Source organism: Dermacentor andersoni, chromosome 9, assembly GCF_023375885.2.
Source record: "Dermacentor andersoni chromosome 9, qqDerAnde1_hic_scaffold, whole genome shotgun sequence".
In the NCBI taxonomy this organism is placed as follows: Eukaryota; Metazoa; Arthropoda; class Arachnida; order Ixodida; family Ixodidae; genus Dermacentor; species Dermacentor andersoni.
Window position 1 is genome coordinate 45522781 of NC_092822.1, and position 24726 is coordinate 45547506.

The 24726-nt window shown below is 48.5% G+C and overlaps 2 protein-coding genes across 2 annotated transcripts in view; both read left to right on the plus strand.

The window, feature by feature from the left end:
* Positions 1-7296: 7296 nt before the first annotated feature.
* The window catches only part of Nca (neurocalcin homolog), a 100527-nt gene continuing 83097 nt past the window's right edge, over positions 7297-24726 (plus strand). The window contains exon 1 of the mRNA XM_050175788.3: positions 7297-7387. The gene's annotated coding sequence lies outside the window, so the exon portion shown is untranslated. The remainder of the gene's footprint in view (positions 7388-24726) is intronic.
* Positions 10344-24726, plus strand: part of LOC126527949 (neuronal calcium sensor 2) — a 72078-nt gene continuing 57695 nt past the window's right edge. Inside the window, exon 1 of the mRNA XM_055069047.2 lies at positions 10344-10424. The gene's annotated coding sequence lies outside the window, so the exon portion shown is untranslated. The remainder of the gene's footprint in view (positions 10425-24726) is intronic.

A 24726-nucleotide genomic window follows, 5' to 3' on the forward strand; every position in this document is an offset into this window, starting at 1 on the left:
TGTGGCCATACCTTCGCCATCCGCTCATCCGCTCTCTTTCGTGGCTATATACTCGTTATATTTGTGCTTTCTTTTCCTTGAGGCAGCATTCGTTGTTCCCTGACTTAGTCCATCGATAATGTGCCGATGCCTTTAGTTATTTGGCGTAGGCACACTTGGTGGAAGTTGTTAGCTTTTGGAAAGTTTGGTTATGTGCTACTTCATGGTGATGTGGTCAGAAATTTTTATTAAGAACAAGAACTTTCATGCAAGATCTAGAACGTGCTAAAATGAGAGAGAGAGAGAGAGAGAGAGAGAGAGAGAAGGAAAGGCAGGGAGATTAACCAGACTGAGTCCAGTTTGCTACCTTACACGTGGGGAGGGGAATGGGGAGTGAAAGAGAGAGAGAGAGAAAACATGAGTCTATACCGCACTTTCACGCGCACTAAGTTAGGTGTAGGATGTCTATAGTCTGGCACTCAAGCCTGTTGTCTTCAGGTAGTTAAGTATGCGTCGGGCTATGTGGGCAGGTTAAGAAACGGCATGGTTGACATTTTGGGGCTCCTGTGGGTTCCTTGCTCGCAACAAGAAGCAGTGTGGGAGTGTCTGACTAAAGACGAGAAAGCCATTGCGAGCTTGAACTTTACCGCTGAACGGACAAGTCTTGTATACTTCCCGGCAGGTGACTTGCGCCACGTTTTTGAAGTGCCGTGCGAAAATCGTAGCTTAATTTGCGTGTTAAAGGCCATTATTTTTGTAACCAGTGAACTGATTGTGATTGTTCTACCATTTGCCTGGCGCTCACTTTCAGCGACCGATGATATTTGCGAGATCCATTGGCTTGCTCGTCAGAGCTCGCTCAGCGGAATCGCCAACTTCGCACATTTCAGTGCTCATTGAATTCAGTGGCGATTGAGAAAGCATATTTCGCATACGTAGAAGTAAGCTTTGCCTTTCACTTTATTTTTTGTCACTGTGGTTTTACTTGAGTGGAGCTGGAAAAAATACACACTTGCTCGCTTTCTTTTCTTCTTCATATTTTTTTTTTTACTGAGGCGCAGCTGCATGGCATAATGGCAGTCATATTGCTGGTTTACTCTGTTTGCACCTGCAAAAGGTCCTTGCACTTCCTGCTTTTCCGCACGTTGTAGAAAGTGTCTGTGTATGCGTGTGTGCCTGCTGTAGCGGAGGAGCATTGGACTTTGTAATGAATAGGGCACTGAATAGCTTGATGCAAGTTGCCGTGCAAGTCTTCAGCCATTAAAAAGTGGTAGGTAGTTGTTGAAGGAAAAAAAAAAGGCAAAACGCTTAGAGGAAGAAAAAGTAATGCTTCCTGCAAGTACCAATATTTTGCTGATTGTTTGAGGGATCATTGTAGCATATTGTTTGCTTGCCCATAATGTGAAGTGTATAGATGGTACCAGCTATTGCAGGCCATTGGCGTACTTTGCTCTTTTCTGCAAATTTAAACTAACGCGCGCACGCACGCACGCACGCACGCACGCACGCACGGACACACACACACACACACACACACACACACACACACACACACACACACACACACACACGTGCGCACGCACGCACGCACGCTATGGCGTTGCACTGCTGAGCTCGAGGTTGCAGGTTCGATCGTGGTCGCCTTTCGATGGGGGCGAAACGCAGAAATTCTCGTGGTTTTTATTTGTAGATTTACGGGCCGGTAAAGAACGCCAGGTGGTAGAAATTAATCAGGAGCTCCCCCACTACTGCGTTCCGTATGATCAGATTGTGGTTTTGGCACATAAAACTGCAGGACAGAATATTTTTTTAAAGAACTCTTGATATGTTTAGGGTGGACCAGAATAATAGGAAGTGCCGTGATTAATTATCGCGCATAGCCATTCCTGTCGGTACATACAGCCCAAAATGCTTTATGGAAATAGCCTTTTCTAATTGTATGTTGTTAGCGGTTATTAAGTTGACCATCTGGTGCCACCGGCAAATGTTTCGTGTTGTTTCGTGTTGTACGCATGTACCCAGCATGTCATGATAAAGTATTGCGGTGGGTGCAACTTATTGTAGCGCGGTAAAAGCTGCGACTTATGGTTGCCTAGTCATGCTGTAGAACATGATGCACCGAACGATCGGTTCCACAGTCCACTTATGGAGGTTCTTCACGAAGGCCTACATGCATATATTTAACCACATTATGTCGTATGGCTTACCCTGCGGCAAGAAAAAAAGAGAGGTAAAAGCCACTGAAGTTTCCTAATGCCGTTACATATAAAGTTGCTGTTCCATGTGCATTTTAGAGCGCAGCCTTCAGGCGGCCGTTCCTGCGGCAAACATCGGCGTCGGTGTAACCGAGCGAACGAGCACAGCGAAGAGAGTGCGAGGAGGAAAGCGGAGGAGGAGGGTATGGCGGAAGCGTGAGAAGGAAAGCGCAGTGCCGCGCAGGACGGGCTTTGCGGCGTCGATGGCTACGAGGTGGCGCCATGGCAGCGCGCGTCGTCTGCGGCTGCTGCTGTGAATCGCGCCCACGCGTCACCCGCGCGCTGACTCTCGCGATCTCCCGATTAGCGAGGCAGTGGCGCCACACTTCGCTCTGTTTGCAACGTGTCGCACGAGACGGATAGACCGCGCCAGCCAATATATCGCGAAATGGAAACACGCATGGAGCTGCGCTCAGATTTCGCATTTGGGAGTATCGTAATCGTCGGTGAATATTTAATGATGCGCTATAAAATCTTGCAATGACAATAGCTGTAGTGTATGCAGCAATTGTGTTTGCAAATGGTAACATCATTAAAAATGTTATTCAGCTGGCCAAAGTTCAAGGCATGCCACAAAACATTAGCAATATAATTTATGTAACCTTTTTTTCAGACTATTTCAGATTTTATTTAGGTACAGCCGTACCTGCTAACGTTGTGAGCTAGAATGTGCGTTCGACAGCGTCAGGTGGCATTAGGTTTGAAGATCGTTTAGCGTGTCTTCAGAGATCCGCAAGAATGGTGTTAAACTTTAAACTATCGATCATTCTTCTTTCTTTGTGCCCATGTGCGACGGCTCTAAACTTGATCATGGGCGCAGGATTCAAATACAAATAGCTTGTTCTTCCTGTTCTCATTATTTCCATTGGACCGTAAAGGCTTTTGAGTTGGCAGCTTTCAGTTTGCCTTGCAGAAGCCAAACGCAGCATGACCTTTTGCACACTTTCCAACCGCCGTTATGTGTCACTCTCCGGGACGTCTGGCGGAAGCACATTTGGTCTTGCCACGTGGAATCGATTTTGATGTTCCGGTTTGCCGATGCCGTTTTTAACGTCGCTCCTGCGGCTCGCACATCCTCCGGGGCTGGCTGATAGATGAAAGCAAACAACCGGACAATGGCGGGGAAGTGGGACTGAAATAGATCCTACCGCCCTTGCTATCCTTCCATTGGCCTCGAGACGCTTCCTTTCCTTTCGCGCGACTCTGTTCTCTCCGCACTTCCTTGCGAACCATTTGCTGCTCCGGGCTTGCGTAAGCGTGTCTTTCATCGGCTGTAATATCTCCTGACGAAGGAAGAGGCGAGGATTGTGCTCACTGCATGCTAGAGTTTGCCACGGAAGTCCTTGTGAATGGATCTGCCTGCCTGATTTTTTTTTTCTTCGCTGCCATTTGTCTGAGGGTGTCTGAATCGAACGCCTGTTCTCTCGCGCCTTATTTTCGGGCTCGTGTAACTTGAAGGGGCTGCTGTCTGCGTTGATCAGAGTGAAAATGTCGTTCGGACTTTTTTTTTTACTCGTAGTGTTCTGCCGTTATAGTGCGCAGCTTCGTGGCAGTTGCAGGAATTTGCATGCGTGAGGCACGTGGACGTTTGACAGTGACAACGTACTTTTCTTAGGCAAGCGATTTTCGCTAGTTGGGGCAGAATGTATGCATGCACGCCTTTAAGCAAATCCGCATTGAAAAACGAGTTTATTTCGACGTGTCGCCGGGGCATGCCTTTTTCGTTTCTTGATAAAGGCCGGCGGTTCCCGGCCAAAACTTCGCATTGAACTTGTTTTTCGATGCAGATTTGCTCAAATACCGATACAGTTGCCAGAAACGCTTATCTTTCAGCGCCGAAAATAAGATTGTTGTGTTTGGCAATATGGATTTCTTCATATAAATATAAAACAGCTGTGCTAAAGCAGGGTGGGGCTAATATGCTGCGCTTAATGAGCAGATGTTGCTCAGAGTGAGCAAATTCATAAAGCCTGCTGTAAAGCAAGTGAGCATTGACTATGCTGTATTTCAGCTTAATGTGAACCAGGCACAGCATGCAAATAAACGGAGGTAGAGCTATCATTGCTAGGTGCAGTGATATAAATTTGGAGTAAGAACTGAATAACTATTATTCAGTCAAACATGCTTTTGGCCCTATCTTTCTGTTTCACATGCTGGCCATTACTGGTTGCCAGACCTAGCAGCAAGCTTTGATTTGGTCTAATATCTTGAAGATAGCTCCTGACAAAAGTTGCGAACATTACCTGCAATATGTCCTATCATGGCCTATAATTTCGTGCGCTGCTTTGGTGAGCGAATTCATAATGTGTTTGCCTCAAATGGCGAAGTCTGGACTAGAACTTCCGAGTACTCCAGGATATATGCATTGCGTATGTGGCAACTTTAATGAATTTATCAGCAAATGCCTCATTTTCGGAACTCGCTTGCGATTCTCATAACTGCGACAACTATTTTACGACATTTCGTTTGCCTCTAGGGTAAAAGTAACTTCAAAAGAATAGAAATGGCAGTTTCCAACTGGTCTGAGAGCGGAATTGAACTGATAGCCTCATTTTTTGGACCCGCTCAAGTTTTCGGACCTACGTACACCCGCCCACTTTATAGAAACATTTTATAATGGCAAGCAAAATTTAACCGAACTCGCATGGCTATTGCACGAATAAACTTCGTTAATATCTTCGTTTGTCAGTTAGAACGGTGAAATTTGTTAGAACGGTGAAGCAAATAATTTCGGCAGCTATACGAAATAGGGTTGGTAGTTTTGTCAGGTGCATAAATTGCTGTAAACATTATCTTACTGAAAAAAATAAGCGGGCTGTCATGCGTGCAGAGGCAAACACGAACACATCTCAATCGATGACCGCGGACACTCGCTGTCAGAACGCTGGCGTGATGAAGAGCGGCGGCAGCAGCGACCGAATTCCCCTTCGCGCTGCCTCTCGCTGTAGTGGGAACTGGGCGCGCGAGAACATCAGCTATCTCGGACCGCTAGCCTTCTAACCCATCGCAGGTTGCCTCCAAAATAGGGCCCGGGCTGCCGCGCTCAGCCGCCGCAAGCGGATTAAAAGAGGACATGCACACTAACCTCTCCAGCTCTCCCCCCCCCCCCCCCCCCCCCTGCGCGCGTTAGAAGACCGCGCACCGTCCCCGCCTTCCACTCTTGCGCGCTCGATGAAACTGCGCCGCATCAAGCCTTCTGGGCTCACCCTCGCAAGGTTCGCACATATAGCATACGGCGCGCGGACGCGATGTTATCGCACTTTTAGTTTATAAGGAACCTCACGGCGACGCCGACGACGACAGCGGAAGTTCAACTTGAGTGCCCATCTAATTGCTATCGAACTAAAATGGGCAAGGGCTTAGTAAGTGTTGCACAATGGCATCCGATTTCGTAAAATCAGCTTCGCCGCACTTTTAATGTCCGCTTCGCCGCTGCACAGCCATGTCCTGCGGTAAGGCATACAAACACAGCAAATGTAGTTTACCGAGGCAACTATCAGCCCGATTCTTTTGGAAAAAGAAAGACGCGTTAGAGTTGGGCAAATACCATAATCAGACATTGTGAGCTTCAGTTTTTGCTTTAAAATCTTCCTGGGGCACGCTGATAATAAGCATTTTCGATTAGAGATGACGCGTGTGTTTAACACACTCACTGCCCCCCAAGTTCCGCCAAGACATGCTCCCACTAAATTGGTCGCTTTTGGGGGGTGCCATATAAGTAACTCTTGTGTAAGCTTATTGGTAAAGCTTTAATTATCCGGGGAAAGCCAATTTATTATTGAAATAATGAAAGTTTGGGCCAATGGAAATGCATGGGCACGGGCCAGGACCTTCGGTTGGGATTAAGTTAGCCGAAAATTAACCAAATTAATGGACGTCTGCTGTATTCATACACAGTAGATTTGTATATATCATGCATGGTGTTTAAGTGTAAAACATGATTAAAGAAAATCAAGGCAGAAGAGCTAATGGGAAAAAAGGGAAAATAAGAAGAAAGAACTATTGTCCAAGAACGAAAATAGAAAAAGTTAAATAAGTGCTGGGTTGAAGAATATAAACTGCGCTATGTTTCTACATGATTACAATTAACCAGTGTGGTCCACAGAAAGGGAAAAAGAACAAATAAGAAGATTGAAAGGAATAAATAATGGTACAAATTTTTGTTCACCTGGTTTTTGTAATTTTGGGCTTAGGCTGAAGTATTTTTCAAATATTGAGGATGCCATGGCTTGTGCATGTTGCCTTTGTGTGACATTCAGACACCTTTCTCTGTATAGCACTTGTTTGTGTTCTCTTGCGTTGCAAATCTTTTCTGTAATGCCATTGGGTCGTTGTATTATGTGTATAAATTATTTAACGAACATATAGCCAGAAATGCTCGCGAGGATTTTTTGCTGCTTACCATAACTGCAGCGGTATACAGGAATTGTCAAACTTTGCCATTCCTTGAATCTCCAGGCCATTCCATTTCGTGCATCTCCAGGCCATTCCACAATGCTGAGCATGAAAACAATAAACGAAGTAGGAATTGCACAGTGGACATAATTTACTCCATCGATAAGGGTGTACACAGTGTGAACTGGGCCACAGCACTAGGCTTCAGGTCATGCTTTCCACGTTGTTGACCAGTCTATCTGTATAAAGAAAATGTGTTTAGTTGTTTTTGTGTGGATCGTATGCACATTTCTTGCACACTTGAAGCACATTTCTTGCACTCTTTGATGACAGCTGTTTGAGTGCTATGATAGTTTCATCAATATAGCCTGAGTCTATGAGGCTGATGGTGTAGTTTTTCCCATGTCCTGACTCGTGTAGGCATCTCACCACACAAAATTGTAGCAAAGGTTACTGTGTTTCATTGGCTGAAGAATGTTGGCATTTATTCTGACCCCGAACAAGTGTTTGTGATTCACTGCTCAGTTTATCATTTTGTACTGTGTTTAAATTCTAAATGGCAGCCGACTCGCCCAAATGAATTATTTCAATTCGATGCTATGTCACATGCTGATTGTTTGTCGGCTCTTCGGCTTTGCAGGTGGCCTCGCGTCCCCCACAGGAGGCCCCGGGCCCTGGGAGTTGGGCCCTGCCACGACGCTCCCCAATGAAGTCCCACCCCCATGGGGCCTGGTGGCACCTGGAAACAGACCCCGTAGGTAAGTCTGCAATCCCCCTTCATTTCTTGTATGATTCTTTGGTCTTTCGTGGATGTATGCTTGCACACATTGCGTGTCACAATGACTTCTCACATGCTGTGTCATTACACCAAATATTCAGTTGTCTCATGCACCAACAGTCTTTGTGTAGCCGTTTCATGGTTAATTAAGTGCATTTTATATCGTGTAATAATCGTTTCCCAGTTAAACATAAGGCTAGCAGGTAAGCAACACTATTGTGTTGAAGTAACTATATTTAAACTGTGGATTGTTGCAGTAAGTAGGTATAGCTTATATTGTTTATTGCCGTCGCATTTAAAAGTCAGGGCTGTTGTTTGAAGTAAAGTGCACACCATTTAGTTTCAGATTGGGATTGCCTAAATCCAAACTGTTAACATGTGAAACCACCTGGAGGTCACTAGAGATACAACTTTAATGACACTAGATCAGTTCAGAACATCTTGTTTCTGGTTGAGGCCACTAGAAGCAGCTGATGCTTGTCAATGCCAAGTGCAAGTTCGCCAGGAAGTCTTGCTGTCAGGGACAGACTTTTGCAAGGTGCACAGTTCTGTCTCAGACTGTCAAAATCCAGACAGTGTTTCATGCAATATAATGCATTCCTCCAAGTGCCACATCTTGGCAAGCCACATGAATGCACATGAATCTGTAGAGTTTAATGGGAATCGTTAGTGATCAAATACCACTGCTTGTGCGACAAATATGTCGTGGACATGAGGCCTTCTTTTTATTTGTACTGTACTGTACTGTACTGTCAGCATATCTAAGTTAAACACATAGGATGTTCTTTTTTTCTACCTGATGCAAGCAAATGGCATCTAGTGTGCCTCACTCGTAGCTGGCTTAAATGGGTGCCATGATAGCAGGCCCTCAATCTCTCTAACGCTGACCTTATTGGTGACCAATGGCTTCTGCTTGCGATGTGAAATAATTGTTGCCTACATTTGTTTGTGACTGAGCTCTGTGACAGGGAGCTCCTTTCTTGGAAACACATTCTTCTCGACATGAAAGAGGGTGGGGCTACTTGTGTTGAAAAATTGCTGTGAAACCACGCAGCCATAGAGAGAAGAGACATGCACACACAATGTCACTATGGACACACATGCTATATGACCTTTTTGTTTCCGATCATCACCAGTACCACACCTACAGTTGCAAGGCTTCACCACCAAGGATATAAGACCTCATTCGCAGAAGTGCTGCTTTTTCTTTCTTTCTGCATTAGCAACTTTTGATTCCCTTTGCCACAGCTGTTTACTTTCCCCTGTGACATACTCCACTCTTTAGTGACATCGGTAGAGAGGGAATCGAGGTTGGGAGGGACAGTCGGCGAGGTGGGTGGGGTTCGACTGTATAAATTGGCCGTTTCACGGGTGTGCCTCGCCACTGCTCGGTCCCATCCCTGCTCTCTCCTGACCGAGGTGTGTGCTGACCTTTTTCCCTGATGGGAGCGACCCCTCCCATGTGACCCTTTTGTTGTTCCTTTTTGCTCTGTCCATTTTGCTCTTTATGCCTTCCCTTCTTCCCTGCTGTCCAGTCTCTAACCCTTTCTGCATTCCCCTCTCCTACACACTTTCCCGTCTTCATTCCCCATTGGTTGAGCTTTCTGCTTTTTGTTCACACATGTCTGACCTTTCCATAACTTTCCAAATTTCCCCTCTCCACATTTTGTTGTTCCCGATTGCCCAGGCTATTTATCGTTTGTTCCCCTACGGCTACTGCTACAGTGCAGTCCGTTCTTTGTTATTTGCTTGATGTAGGTGTGCTTGTTGCTCACTTTCCTTTCCAATCCCTCTTGACCCTCATTTGGTGTTTATAGTTTGACTGGCCTCTGTCCTAATGGGTTACACAAGGCAATTGGGAAAATTTTTTGCCTAAAAATCTTTTTTTTTTTCCAGCCAAACCACTTTGAGGTACCAAGTACCTCTATTTACATGTCTTGCAGTGCACTTACTCAGCCCTTCCAGTTCATTTTTGCCTTTCCCATTAGTGAGTTTGCATGCATTAGAAGCATGAAGCACAAAAAGAGAGCACTTTTTATCTTGGTGCGCGCACTGCTCAATCATTAAGAGAAGTGAACACTGCTCAGAACTATAGCCGTTGCTTCATATAGGTGCAACGTTAATCATGCCTAGTAAGTGGGTCGGTTACAAAGAAAGGGCAAGCATGGGTCGAAAGCGTTGCCTATGGGGGTCCCATTCTGTGCTTCCACCTAACAAGTGCCGTGCAGCCACTCCTGATAATGGAGGTGCCTTGCTGCCCCGTGGTGCGGGAGTTAATTTTATGCGCGCTAGAGAGGGGCCTCTCATGTCTGATGGGCATTGCTCAACGCCCCTCTCCCCTTCCCCATTGTTCCTTTCTCCGCCTCACCTTTTTTCCCTTTTTGGTGTAATTTTTCCTTTCCTTCTCTCTACTTGGCCCTCACTTGCCTCTGCCTCTCTTTTTTTTTTACCCCATCCTGCACGTCTGAGCTCGTCCCTAATCGGTATGCATTTTCCGAGCAGCGTGCCAGGCTTGCAGTTGTGTCCCCAGTGTCTGTTCTGACCTGCACTACCTTTCAACCGCGAATCCTTGGTTGTGTAGTCAGCCTTCTCTCATTCATCTCCTTTATAGAATGCCTTCTCTTTCTTTGAACATCACCCAGCCACCCTTCTCTCCCCCTGTTAAGTCCTTCGCACTTGCTTTGTCCACCCCGCTTCTTCACTGCACCGGTTGTGGCTATCCGTAACGTTGGGTAGCTGGCTCGGCGTGAAATATCGGGTTAGGCACCACAGAAAGTTGGGCACTGCAGAGCATTGATATCCTCTCGTCTCTACTGCTTGGTAGTCTTTCACACATTTCTGAAGTCATCTAGTTGGTGCGCGGCCCTCCTCCTCTCCGTGAGGAGGTGGAGGAGGAGGTTGAGTTTGCACCTGAGCGCGACAGTGACATTCGCCTTTGGATACGCTTGCGAAGACGGCGACATCGTTGCGTTGAAAGGCTGGCATCATCCTGGAGCTGGTTGCTGCTTCCTTGCAAGGTAAGTGTGTCTTATTTATTTTGAATGGAAGCATTGTTAAACAGCACATCTTGGAGGATCGTTATACCTAGCACAAATAGGCTAGACTAAAGTAACCTAGACACGAATTTCGAATTGTGGTTATTGTATAACAGTGGCATCATGAATGTGTCATAGCATTCTTAATGTCGCGTAATGGGGCTTCCATGCAGAGGAGCAGCTTTGTAGTTATTGCATTGCAGAACGATGGTTGCATATGCATTGTGCAAGCTTTGTTGGCTTGTCAAGCACCTGCTGAATGATTTGCACTGTAAATATTTTCTCGGAGTGGCTTAGAGCAGTTGTGATTTTCAAGGGACAAGAAAGCTAGTTGCTTGCAGTGCAAGCTTTCTTTTTCTGAGAGTTGAAAGCCTGAGAATAACTATAGCAAGCAGCATGGAGTGCCAAGAAAATGGAAGCACAAATTAAAACATGATTTTGCCTTGCAGATTTGGTAGGCTGAGCTTTAAAGAAAGAAAAGTGGGGGGCACAGTTCAGAGCATTGTTGCTGTAGTGTGCTTTCATAATGGGCTTTCTGCCCTAGCTATTGTTAGAGATTTGTAATTTGTTCACAGATAATTGCAGTCAACACAGGCCAATACATCCGTGTATTTGTTTTTTTCTGGCATTGCCCTTCACAGCTGCTTTGGGTAACGGTTTCGTTTAAAGCTGAAACGTCTTATAATCAGCAAAATTATTGGCGTGCTGACTCACCCGCCAGATAGGGTTTTCGGGCCATGTCTGTGGCCCCAGCAGGATGGGCCTGCCCCTGACTGCCTTCGTATCGGACAGGCCTGCTTGGGTGCGAGGTTTTTAATGAATTAAGCACAATAGTAGCATGCAGGTTTAACGCGCGCCGCTGCGAGTGTCCACGACGATTGGTGCCGCGGAACCTTTGTATAACAACTATGATAGAACGAATTTTCGGGAAATTTGTCATCCACCCAACCGTAGCAAGCGTTTCCCCGAAAAAAAAAATAAAAAAATCCACGCATTGAGGAAATTTTTGTTGTGTTTTCTTTCTGAGAAACCCGTGTGGGTTTTCTCTGTATAGCATCGGTTCGTGGTACAGTTGGGTGGAGGACAATTTTCATTTTCATGAACGCCCCTTCGTCTTACGCGCTTCCGTAAACTTATTCGCCAATTAATTGTGGTATATAAGAAAATAAGCCGTAAAGTGGTATTCAATGATATCAGCATGTAAGAAATATTCGCTTATAACGAATATAGGATCTAACGAAGGTATTTTCGATTTGGATGCAACTTCGCTGTAATTAGGTTTGACTGTACTGTCGGTGAGGCGTATTGTGAGGTGGGATAGAGCATCGAATCGGTGTTTTTTGGAACCCAAATACACACACTACTTCAAGTACAGTTTTTGGGGGCCTTAGGAAAAGAAAATCATATCACCCGAAGTGCTCATGATCGATAACACAATTGCAGCGCCAGAGGGGATGAGTATAAGACATTCTTGTTTACCTATGGTGATTGATTGTGCTTTCAGTTGACGATGATCTTGATGGCTTTACGGGCGTTTGTTTCCTCATTGTCATCGAGTAGGCATTTCCGCATTGCAGCTTCGCGCAGTAAATGTTCTCCAAGGGCACAGGATTACGGAAGACCGAGACTTTTCACGTCGAGTGCGCATTTTTTTTTCGGCACTGCCGCACTTCGCATTATTAGTCTTCAGAGGTTTCGCGGCGACTGAGAAATCCGTATTATCCATCGCGCCCACAGGTAGAGCGTTCAGGCCGTCACGAAGATATACAGTTAGACGGGGGCTGTTTTTTTTTTTCGACGTTCGTACATGGAGCCCTGCAGTATGTAGGAGAGCAGGGACTAGCGAGTGCCAAAACGTGCTGATGTCATGTCCTGCTCCCCACGTGACCACCGGGCCCGCGTCATGACGTCACATTACGCACATCTCCCGGGAGACCTAACTGTTCTGTAAAAAAAAAGAAAAAAAAGAAACAGCTGTAATATGGTAAATTATCTAGGGTGCTCTGATGCTTGCCAGTATTTTGCTTAGGCTTTCGAGTTCCAGGACCTTCGTTTAAAGCAAAAATAAATAAAAGTTGGAAATGTTGCGTCAGCACTACTTTAATGCCAAAGGCGCTGCTGTAGCTGGACTCCGCAGGGCTTGGCGTCGAGAGGAGAGAAATAACAAAGCAAAAACCCTTTCGACGTCTGTCATAACTGTGCACAACCTTGCTGCTGCGCAGTCTTCTAGCATTTTTTTTTCATTCTCGTCTTTTCTGCCTTTGGGTCGTCGTCGTCGTCGTCGTACGTGACTGCCCCCTCCTCCTTTTCCCGCGCTTCGTCGGACGCTGAAGCGTCAACGGCAGCGAGATCAGAGGCCGCCACGCGCATATAACGGGCAGGGCCACACCCATCTCTTGTCCGGTGCGCGCCACAGTGGAGGGGGCGGGGGCGCTGACTCCCGCGTCGTCCGACCCGGGTTACGCCTCGTCTTGCCCTCGTTTCACGTCACGTGTAATGGGAGAGGGGGGTGGGGGTCTGCTGACACGTCGCCAGTGTCCGCCAGTGCGTGTGGGTGTGTACACCCATCCGACGTCGGTGTGTGTGTGTGTGCGTGTGTGTGTGTGCGTGCGTGCGTGCGTGTGTGTGTGTGTGTGTGTGTGTGTGTGTGTGTGTGTGTGTGTGTGTGCAGGTACCATGCACCGCGCTGGTCCGCAGCGGCGTTGTACTAAACACAGGCGTGTATGTATGTAAGTTTGCTCACTAGGTTTTCGTGCCGTCTCGATTTTTTTTTCTCCGTTTTTCCTTCGCCCCGCCTCCTGCCATTTGCTTCTGAATTGAGTGGTAGTGGGTCGCATGCTTGCGAAAGATTCCTTTGCTTGGCGCAGTGCGGTGTTCCATTTTTTAAAAGCGAAACTTTACAGGACGAAATGATAGCGAACCTCCCGTAACCAATCACATGTTAGTAATCATGCAATTTTTGGTATGTTTTACCAAATCCTTAGTATTTTTCATAGTTTCTTCAACTGTAGTACTTTTTATATGATAAGGTTCACAGGTCTGAAGTGTTTCTACTGAGTGAAGCCTTGTGCATGTCATGTGAGCCTCCGAGATGTGTAGCCACAATTTTATTTTACTTGCCGTAGCAAATCATACTTGGCTGTTTGCACTGGTTCATGCCATGGTGTCCGAGTTCTCTTGTGTGTCATATTTCTAAACATATGCCAAGCCTCGTCGCCGTTATACAAATCTTTAGAAAAACCTCCTAGGTGTGCGCGGAAATCTCGGGACGCGGAAGGCAAAACTGTTCGTGTACCGTTTTTCCCGGGTGTACATTAAGTACACCCGTGAGTAAAGTAATTAAGTAAACCCCGGTGGTCGAGACTAAATCCGGAGCCCACCTCTACGTCGTCGCCTATTGCCTGCTTGTTGCCAGTGAATCGCGCCTACTGACTTTCTTTTTTTTTCTGACTTACAACAAAAAAAAAACGGGGGGGGGGGGGAGGATACGCGTACAAGGCTAATGACCATTATCGTTGCGCGGCAAAGCTATACACCCTACAATAAAAACTACATGCAATGCTTTTTTTTTCTCGAGTTGTAGAGCATCCTTGTTGCTTAGCCATTGTCTATATGCGGCGGTCTCTCGAATCCAAGAGGATTGCGTATGTGACCCGTATGTCCATATGGCGCTCGTGGTGGTGCTTGCGGTGGTGCCGACTCTTGTCCTTACGGGCACGTACGCTTCTGGGTGTCCCATATCGGGTGCGAGCGCGCCCACCTCGGCACCGCCCCGAGGCGCTTGCCACAGGCGTTTGGACGCGCGAGGAGCGCGTAACGACAGCTGTGGCGCGCACGGCTTTCGAAGCATTGACTGCTCCTCCTTCTCCAAACCTTTTCAGCGCGCCTGTCACCACGCGCTTTCAGCCTTTCCTCCTTTCCCCCCACAAGAACCACTTCTTTCACACCACGCGGCGAAAGGTTTGGGGGAAGGGGGAGGAAGAAAGGCTTTGGGATTCAGAGCGGCATTATATGTATAGGGGAAGAGGATGGGAGGAGAAGGGCGAGTGAGTCGTTTACATAATTCATAATACGCGCGCGTGTATAATAACCCCATCCCACTGCATGTGTTCCGCCGCCGCTCGCTGCCTAGGCCGCGGAGACCGACCGCCCTCGCGGTGGTTCGCTCGTGCATCTTTGTGTGTGCGCGTGCGGGCGTTTGTTTGTTGCCGCGGCCTCTACCGCGGCGCGTATGCGCATACAGCGCTCGCTCGCGTGGATTGCGCGTTTCACGCGCTCGAACATGCGTGTACCCGCTGTTCGGAGTTTCCTTTCGGCGTTGCGAGTTTGTTTGTTTGTTTGTTTGTATACGGTGTATATGGTGCGCGCTCTTAAACGGAGCGCTCTGTTTGTCTTTCGCCATCGATTACAGCCGCGCGGTGGTGAGACAGCCCGGAGAATATCCTTTTTTATTTGTTTCTATACGCGTAGATGTTTCCCCGACGCCTCCTAAAGGCACTTTTCTTTCTGCTGTAATGTGGGCGAACTGTCACAGCTGCGTTCGTTTTATTACGCGCGTGAGAAGTTTCTCTGTGCCTTTTGACAGTGGTTCATGCTGTACGTTCACGTTATTTGCGTGTGTGGGGGTGTCTGTTAGAGAGAGAGAGAGCCATTTTCTTTTTTGAAAGCGTTTTGATTGCTCGATTGTCGGCACGTTGTGATCGATCGATTTGGTTGTTTGACAGTTCGATTATTCTTACGCCGACGCTCCTGCCTCAGTTGACTTGCTGTTTAGGGCGTTGGTTGCAGCCGTCGTTCGAAGCCTGGCCTTCGACACAGCGGCGGCGGCATGGCCGAATGTCTGATCTCTGAGGCCAGTGCGAAAAAAAGATGGCCGAAGATTACGCTTCTTGGTAATGCGATCTTTGAGCGCAGCTGCTGCCTTAGTTCAACAACAGGCAACGACATGCAGAACACGCAGTGCCGAACAGAGGCGATTCTGCGTTTCGGATTGCGCAGCTCACACCGCGATCCGTCGCTATCGAGCCGGCGCTCCAGCGACACGCCCCCTTACAGTGGGTCACCGCTGCGGGGAGGGGGGTGATTAGCAATTATTTAATGTTTATTCTGAGGTGGGATGAGGACAAGAGTGGAGAACAGGGTTATTGAGTAGAGGTCACACACTCATTCACTCACAGACAGGCCTCTATGTGGCCGCACAAGGTTGGGGTGCGAAGTACAAGTAAGGGGACGAGACGGTATAACTGTCTTTCGAGTCACCGCAACGACATTGCGCCAGGTAAGGGACGTATAGGGCAGGAGGGGAGGCGGGAGAAGGACAGCCAGACGCAAGCGCTGCCAGAGGCGACAGATGTCACTGAGGAACGCGCCCCGCGAACGGGGAAGCGAGAGACACGGCTGAGAGCTGTACAGCCAAGCGACGCGGAGACGGAGGAGTGGAGAGCCGTGGATCACGCGCGAGGCGGCAAGGAGCGGCCCCCGTCGGCACCGCGGCAGTGTCGCGACAGCGGGAGAAGCGACGGCGTGGTCGGAGTGGACGGAAGCGGCGAGAGTCACCGCAACGGCACTGCGCGGAAGAAGGGGGCGAGAGGATAGGGGAGAACACGTGATCCGGCTTTGGAGGACAAGGGGAGAGCAAGATTCGCGCCGCGCACGAGAGATGGCAGCAGGAGCGCGCGCGAATAATGAGCTTGGTTACGGCGAGGGACGACGGCGCCGCGAAACGCAGGAACGGGTGCCAAAGAGCTGCTCTGTGAAAAGAAATCTGTACCCGGAAAGCGTGCGCACGGAAAAATGGATGATGTCAAGAAAGTTTGCCACTTAGTACAGGGCAACTTGAAGAGGGAATAGGCGACCCGGAGTAATAAAGAAGAAACTAATACGAACAGAGATGGTAAATGGGTGCTTAGGAAGTACATAAAAAAGGTCCACGCATTTACAATAGGCAGATCTTAGTGAAGGAACGGCAGAGAGGTCGCCCTGAGCTGGTGTGCACTAGCCTGTTGCCCTGCTCGGTGGTAAGAGAAGGAAGAGAAAAGGCAGGAGAAATTATGATGACGTCAGATTAGAGGGATGCTAGATGCGAAAAGAAATCGGGACATAAAATTTGTGCGATAACAGGAAGTGCTTGCAGTGTCTTGCTATTTAAGGCCAGAGCTTGCACCTGCCTGCTGACAAAAAAAAAATGGAGGGGGGACAGAGGAACGAACCTTGGAAGCCAGGTGTCTGCAGCGGCAGAAAGTCCGAGCACGGCTCGGCATATTGTAATGGAATGCCACAATGTTCACCCAGCCAGGAATGTATAGGAAACGTCCACTTTCCATAAGCGCTGGTGTTGAAAGCTGGCGGCCGGGAACGTTAACTTGTCGGCGGTCGAGATAAGCAAGATAGATTTGGAAATCGGTGAAAGAAAAAGGAAATATACATAGCCTGGTTGTTGTAGGCATCAGCAACTAGACAATATAGGCATAGTGGTTTTAAGGAAGAGAGAGAAGGTTAGGAGAGTTAGATGGGCGGATTAGATTAAGAAGTTTGCAGGGACAACATGGCCACAATTAGTACATGACCGGGGTAGTTGGAGAAGTATGGGAGAGGCCTTTGCCCTGCAGTGGGCGTAACCAGGCTGATGATGATGATGATGAGAAGGTACGGAAAGGTGAAACTCTGGACTGCAATAAATGTAGTAAAGAAGTTCGCCTTTAAAGGGCCCCTCACCAGGCCATATCGAAAATTTTAGTTGTACGCTGGAAGTTTTACGTGACATCTATAGGGAGCGTTCTACAGATAGAAATATTTCAATGCCACGAACCCATGATTTCAGGAGGCAAGCGTCACCGCCAACATTACGATCTCTCCACTTGCCCCGTCTAGCCTCCGAAAGCGAAATTGCTTCTCTGCATTCTCCCATACAGGAGCACGAGGATCGCGTGGCGTATACATCACAGGCCCCGCCTTCTTTCTCGCCCCTTTGCCTCTTTTATCCGCGCTGTGCACTTCCGCTGACGGTGTCTCGCGCGCGAGCTGTTGCGTTTGTCTCGTTTCCCCGCAGCAGACGAGTTTGGGCGCTGCGCGCGAGAACGCCTGACTAGCGGTATAAGTCAGTGCTTACACGAACACTGAGGGAGACACAAGCTGACCACGAGCATGATCGCGTGCTGGAACACGGTGGAAAATGACATAGTTTCGTCGTCTGCGCGCGCGACTGAACGACGTGGGAAGAAGCCGACGAAATGGAAGTACGTCTGTCTCGCTGCGATGCGAAGTAAAACAAACGCACGTAGACCTTCGGTTTGTGTGTTTTATTGTTTCTCTAAACTTTAATTCGTCTTATGACGCAACGGATTACACAAGTGACAGACGTCGCCTCGAATAATTCTCCAAGTCACGTGTCGCTGTGAGCGACGTCACGGCACGTACATCTGCGTAGGCGCACTTGCGCATAAACGTCACCTCTCCGGCTGGGCTCTCCGGCTGACGCTGTCGCGTTAAACACTTCACTGCCCTGTTTCAAAAAGGATGCCGTTAGAAATCGTCAATAATCGGCACCACGTGCCAGGGCTGCTGTGTATGGCTGTGTCCCTGATGTTTACAGAGAGGCTAAAACTAGAGTGTAGTGTATACACATGGATTCCTAAATGGAGCCACATAGAGTAACTGCGGTGACAACTAAAGCCTCTCAAACTTCGTAAAGTAGCGACACTCTCCTCCTCCGCCTTCACTCCTCCTCGTTTCTCCTCTCTTTCACGCTCCCTCCTCGACCGTGGCGCCGCCTACACTGCTCGGCCGTAGCAACGGCGCCAACATGCGCTCCTCGCCACTCCGTAGACGCCTCTCGAGCAAAAATGACACTGATGCGTGGCGCGAAGGCCGCGTGATGCTATTAGGCCAATAGCGATGTGGCGTCGGCCTCGGCCACAGCGCGCGAGGAGGAGGCGGCATTCTTCAAAGCGTGGCACTACTTTACGAAGTTTAAGGGGTTTTAGTTAGAAAAGTTTGGTGGCGCCATCTGGTGACGCTGACGCTGACCTGGACCACACGTACGGAACTGTATAATTGCACCGTCCGCGTTCTGCCTTTCTGCCGGCGGCGAATGTGCGCTGCCAGCAACAGTCACGAGCGTGCACGAGTTAATTTTTTTTCCTTTATGCAAAAAACTACTACGTAACGCGAGAACGTTTCTAAACGCGTTGGGGTCGAAGCGAGCATCACAAGATGTTGCTAACCACGTTCCTCGCCGTTGACTCCTGCGCTGTTTTCGGGCATTTCGTAAACACCTGCAGTGCGTCGACGGAAATGCTAAAACTCTGTAATACCATCGGCACCGCTGTACCAGCCTGAAAAAAAAAAAGAGATACATGGCGGTTGTAATCGACCGTCACTGTATAGAGTGGTGCGCCCGTCACCACACACACACACTATTATATATAGTATATCTAGATCTAACAGAGCGAAAGCCCGCGGAGACGACTCACCCAGCGACAGATGAGTAGTGTTTCGTGTACCGCGTGTTTGTGGCCGCGCGCGATACGACGCCGGCGATAGGCTTATCGAGCGAGAGGCGTGCCGCGCTCCCCTCTCCCTCCTCTCTTCCCCTTTAGTTTCTTACACGGCCAACCTCTTTGTTATTAAGACGGTGAACGCGCAGCGGCGCCGGTCGAACTGTGTTATCCAGAATCTCGATCTTCCGTGCTTTGAATTTCAGCGCCGGCCACAACGCGCCCCCTCCCCCTTCCCTCACAGTACGCGCAAGGCTTTGCTACCGCTTCTGTGGGACGTCGCTTAACGACCCTGCTTTTGCTTTTTTTTTCCTTGGGCGTAGCGTTAATGGCCAGCTCCTGCGCCAGGCCCGTCTCTCTCTGCATTTGCGTCTATAGCCGCTTTCGAAGAACAATCGAAGACGGCACTTGCTACACTGAAGAAAGGAAAAAAAAAAAAGAGTTGACGGTCACTTTAGCACACGCTAAAGAGGATGAAGGCGAAAGCCTGGGCACTCACGAGACACTCAGTAAGTTAATTTGACATTCTCATTCGAATGCGTTGTTGCTTCCTATTGTTTTCTCCCACCAAAGGTCGTGTGAGTTCCGAGTGCCTTAATTAGCCGTGTATTTAATTAACTGTGCCTTAATTAACTCCGCCGTAATTAACACCACAAGTCGTGGGTTCGACCATCGATGCCGACACCATCAATTTTGGTGTCATTGAATTTTTCTGCCAGTAAAGCCGGACGGCAAATTTTTCGATAACGCCGGCCAACTGATTTCTCGACCCACGAAGCATTTGAGGCACGTATATCAGCGGCTGCAGCAAGTTGCCACTCGTCAAAGGCCGGATACCCTCAATGCGATGTCAGTATGTGTGCGACAAATAATTCACATTGTTAGATTTGGCAGACGTAGCTGTGGAGATGAACTTGGGATGACAGGACTAGGCGAGCAGGCTTTAATTGCAGGATTTACATTTAAAACAGGACATACATTGGCAGACTAGCGCGACTCCCATATGGAGCCCGCAAAACTAACATACAGCAAACAGTTTACGAGCACACAGCTCACTAGTACATTTCTAGTATGGCAGAGCACTCAGATCCCGACAACGATCACGACACGAGCACTACCTAGCAGCCGGCAAACGCTGCTTATAAGCCCTTGCTCGACGTCATAGTTTGACGTCATTCAAGATGACCCGCCTTTTTGGAGGATGGGGTGTGCCGACTTGGAGGGTGAGGTGTGCCGGCTTGGAGGATGAGGTGTGCCGACTTGGAGGATGGGGTGTGTCGGAGCAGGAATGGTCGGGAAGGTTCGTCCAAGCATTGTAAACTCGCCGCCGCCCCGCACTATGGCTCACACACACAAAGGCACACACATTCGAGCCCATACACACAAAGGCTCCGGAGTCGACGACCGAGGGCTTCGTAGAACTGTGCTCCGTCTCGGGTGGCGCGGCCAAGTACCAATTTCCTGAGTTGATCGCGCGCCACGTGGCCGCCGGTCATCCGCAGTTCTCGGTACCGCCCAGCTTTCAGTGCCGACGTCAGAGGGCTTCGTAGAACTGCTTTGTCCCGGGTGGCTCGGCCAAGTACCAATTTCCGGTGTTGATCGCGCGCCACGTGGCTGCCGGCCGACCGCAGTTCTCGGAAGGGCGCCCCGACTGGTGGGCTTGGAACACGTGCAGCGGGCTGAAAGCTGGCACGTTGCCACCCCGTATGGCCATTCTTAACAACATGCACATGTCACACGATGTGTCGGTTCCCGCGCCTCAATTCTTTCCATTTCTGACGCAGTCGGGGACATTCTTCGCCGTGTCGCGTTTATTGTCGGTTCGACGTGAGTCGAGTCGAAGCGACCTAGCCGGGCGGGACTTGGTTGGTGGGAGAGAGACAGGGGGGAGAAAGTCAACTCGCTAACGCCTAGTTGGCTATCATGCAACGGTCGAACGACGATGGAGATACAGGGCTGTAGTAGGAAGAGATAGACGAACAGATAAACAGACTGCAAGCTCCACATGAGCGACTTGCTGCAGCAGCTTTCGACATGACGTTCGAACCAGCTTAAGGGGGTCTGAACCTTGTGATCTGTGGGGACCTTCGATTCGGGGGTCTCTGCTCGCAACCGCGGCCTGTCGTGCGCGTTGCGGTTATATAATCGGAGGGCCACGTGACGGTGGTACAGCGCGGAATAGGACGCGTTGAAAGAAGTCTTTGGTCACGTGACACTGTGGAATAGAATCTATATATTAGATGCCACTGAACTAAAGAAAAAGGGAATGTAGATAAAAGGTTCGGGGAATGCATCACTCATATCTCTCTCTCTCTCTCTCTCTCACACGCACACACACACGCACACGCACGCACGCACGCACACACTGCAATGTGCAATCGAAGAGACTGGTGCGACCCCGGCCCCCATACCTGCCTGCTATCTCAGCGCGAACGGACACACCAGACATAGGAAGTGGAGCCATTTACGTTAGTTCGGATTAATATGCGTTGCGTTACCGCGAAGCGGACATCGCGTGAGTGTCGCAGATTGTCGACAACATTAGCTGCGTTGTCACCAGAAACATTCCCTAACTGGCCCTTTACGAAGTTACCAAATGCGGTAGAAACGCTTGGAAAGCGCTCGCGAAGCATTGATCTGCAATATAATAGCCACGACCTGCCTGTTTTATTATTATTGTTTGTTCTATATTTGAGCGTGTAGTACTGGCGCAACATCGTTGAATCGCACTGCTCAGAGCCTATCACAGCAGTGTAAGGGCATCTGTATTGAGTCGATAAGAGTAGAATTGTATACCCTGCTCTTTTTCCTCTGTCATTTTTTATTTTTTTGCTCACACACATCATTCGCACCACTGTATACAGTTACAAAGGCGTCATTCCCCGGGTTTAGAATTGCTTTCTCTCCAACTTCCCGCCCGCAGTGCAGTTTCTTGTGCTTCATTTATATTTTGCGGTTTGACAGTTGCACGCGAGCAGCCACCATTCTTCTTTTTGTTTTGTTTTTTATCCCGGTTTTGGCTCGCCACGCCTTTTTTCGGGGCTCTCCCCCCACCCTCCCCCTATAGTGCTGTATATACGTCGTCTGCAGCTTCTGTTGCTTCTGCCCCCCTAATTCGTCTGCTGCGAATGCAGTATGCAGTAGGAGCGAGCAGTGGTGGCACCCTCTGTTCAACGGGAATCGAGCCGCCGAAGCGGTATATAACACTAGTTACTTATATACGTTCGCTGCAACTGGAATTTCCGCACTCGTTTTGCCTTCTTTTCGTGCTCTTTCGGCTTCATCCACTGGTTGGGAGCGGTTCTCGAATGACTTACGGTTTATTGATCCAGATACTCCCTTTAGCGCCCTATTCCCTCCAAGTCCTAAACTTTATTACTTCTTTCTCTCACTCGCCATTGGTTTCGTCATTTTCACGTCGCAGCGTCTATGCACCCGAGAGGGTCGTCTGTCCGCGCGCTCGCGCTGTGATTGGTCGTATTCGTACAGTGCGGCGTGCGAGCGCCTGGGGCGCTCTATATAGCCGTCTTCTGTTGTGGCGTTGCGAAAGCAGACGACGTTTTATTGACCTTGCGTCTATATATTGTTGGCCTTTTCATGTTTCTTTCTCTTTCGCCAATGACACAGGAATTGCATTCACGAGAGCCTCCCCCTCCTTTTTTATGAAAGTTATTTTTTTTTTCTTGCTTGGCATGTTGCCATGTGCCAAATAATTCTTGCGTTTCTTTTTTTTTTCGCAACCAGTTGAGTTGCGCGGAAATGTGCAAGTTGGAGATATACTGAGTGTTGCAGGAATAGGTGCGTCATATATACACGACTCTTTTTACTAAACCACTTGATCGCTTTCGCCAAAATTTTGCACGGAAGTAGCATTTTATAGTTGCCTAACTTTAACTCCACGTTTGCGGGTATTAGCAGTTTCGTCGACAAGAAATCCGAGCTGGCTGTCTTCTATGGTGACGCCACTCAAAATGTGTCGATTCCGCCGAAAGCAGATGGTGGCGCCATCTGTTACGGCTGCGGTGAACCCTGCCCTTTTCGCTTTACGTGGCCGCACGTGGCAGATGTCGCCACTGTGCCGTTGCAACGGAATCGAAACATGTTGAGTGGCGTCGCCGCAGACACCCACTTCAACTTTATCGCGCGCGAAACGACGTGATTGCGCGACCTGTGTCTTGAAAGAGGGATGAGCACCGGGCAGGACCTCTGCTAATTGGCACGACTGTGTTACCGCCCGGTTTCAACTCCGCAGTTGGGGATTTTATGTGCCAAAGTGAAGAGTGATGAGCTGCAAAGTACGTTAATGGAGTCACGTTAATTTGCTAATATCACGCTGCGATTTGCCGTTCAAGTAACGTCAGCATTTTCAAATAATCCAGCTGACGCGACAGAATTGCGCTGTGGGCGGCAAACAAGTTTCCAGTCTTTCCGCTAAAAAATGTCTATTGCCATAGGCATAAAGCTATTCGTCTGAGCGTCGTTCTTGTGGCCGATAACGTCCTTATGCCATCGTTGGAGTCAGTTTTCCATCGCTATTACGCTACATGGCAATTAATAGTCCAGTTCTTGGCCTGTATAAGTTCTGCCATTCGAGATCATTTCTGATAAGTGTTTTCCCCAATCAAGATCGCCAAATACATAGGAATTCCAACGACTTTTGATGTAGGACCCCCTATAATGACATTGTAGGATTTGGGGGTTTATGGGACGCATCATTTCTTTTTATTCTTCTGGGTAGCGATGGACCGTCTAAATTGATCGTACGAGGATAGTCGCTTCCGTGTTGGGAGAAACTGTGATCTTGGAGCCCTTAACAAAATGGGGTTACGGTGCGGGAATAGCATATACGCTATTAAATGGGAGCAATCAGCCAACATCCCGTCGCCTCTACGTATGCTGCACATCGGCCCCATTACGGCCTTCGAACGGGCCCGCTTGTGTGTAGGCGGTATAAAGTCGGTTCCGCCAGCCTCTCAATCCTTTGCCGTGTCGCCTAGCGTTTGGTAGCCATGGGCGCGCGCACAGTAAAACGGCGCCGGAGTAATATTGTGGCCGTTTCCTTCTCTCTCTCCGATAGACTGCGAGGGGGAGGGTCGAGCCAGTGGCCATGGCGACGAAGAGTTTACTACCGTCAGGGCACTGCACTTGCACTTCCGTCTCGACAGTTGCGTGCAGCGCAGCGGCTGCGATGCTTCGAACCAGCCGGGGGAATAAGGAAAAAAAAAAAAGCACGACAAGGAGGGTTTCTTCATTTTCTGCCGATTCAGTCCTGCGCTCTGCGCTGACTGAATCGGAGCTTTCTTTCTTTCTTTCTTTCTTTCTTTCTTTCTCTTTCTTTCTTTGTAGTCCTCGTTTTTGTAGGCTACTCACGTGCGATAGTGTGCTCTTTGTGTGTACTTGGATTCGGCGATGTGTCGTGTATTTCGATTACTATACTTCAAAACTGCGCGAATCGAACCCCGATTTTGTTTTTGTTGTTGTTTAATTAAGGTGACTATGCGTGAATCGTTTGTGAAATGCTTGTGGGTTGCTCGAAGACTTATTTTATACTGTTGTTATCTCATATACTTATGTGGAAAGGGACATGTTTCATTCTTTATTTTGTGTCTATAGCTTTCTTCTTTTTTTTTTCTGATTGCGCTAGTCACTTTTCCGCGGTTAGTAGTGAACTGCATCACATGTCATCCTCTTCCTTCGTTCGTACAACTGCGGAAAAGCCGACGACGTGCCATACTTGTCTAAAATATTCCAATTATCAATCAATCAATCAATCAATCAATCAATCAATC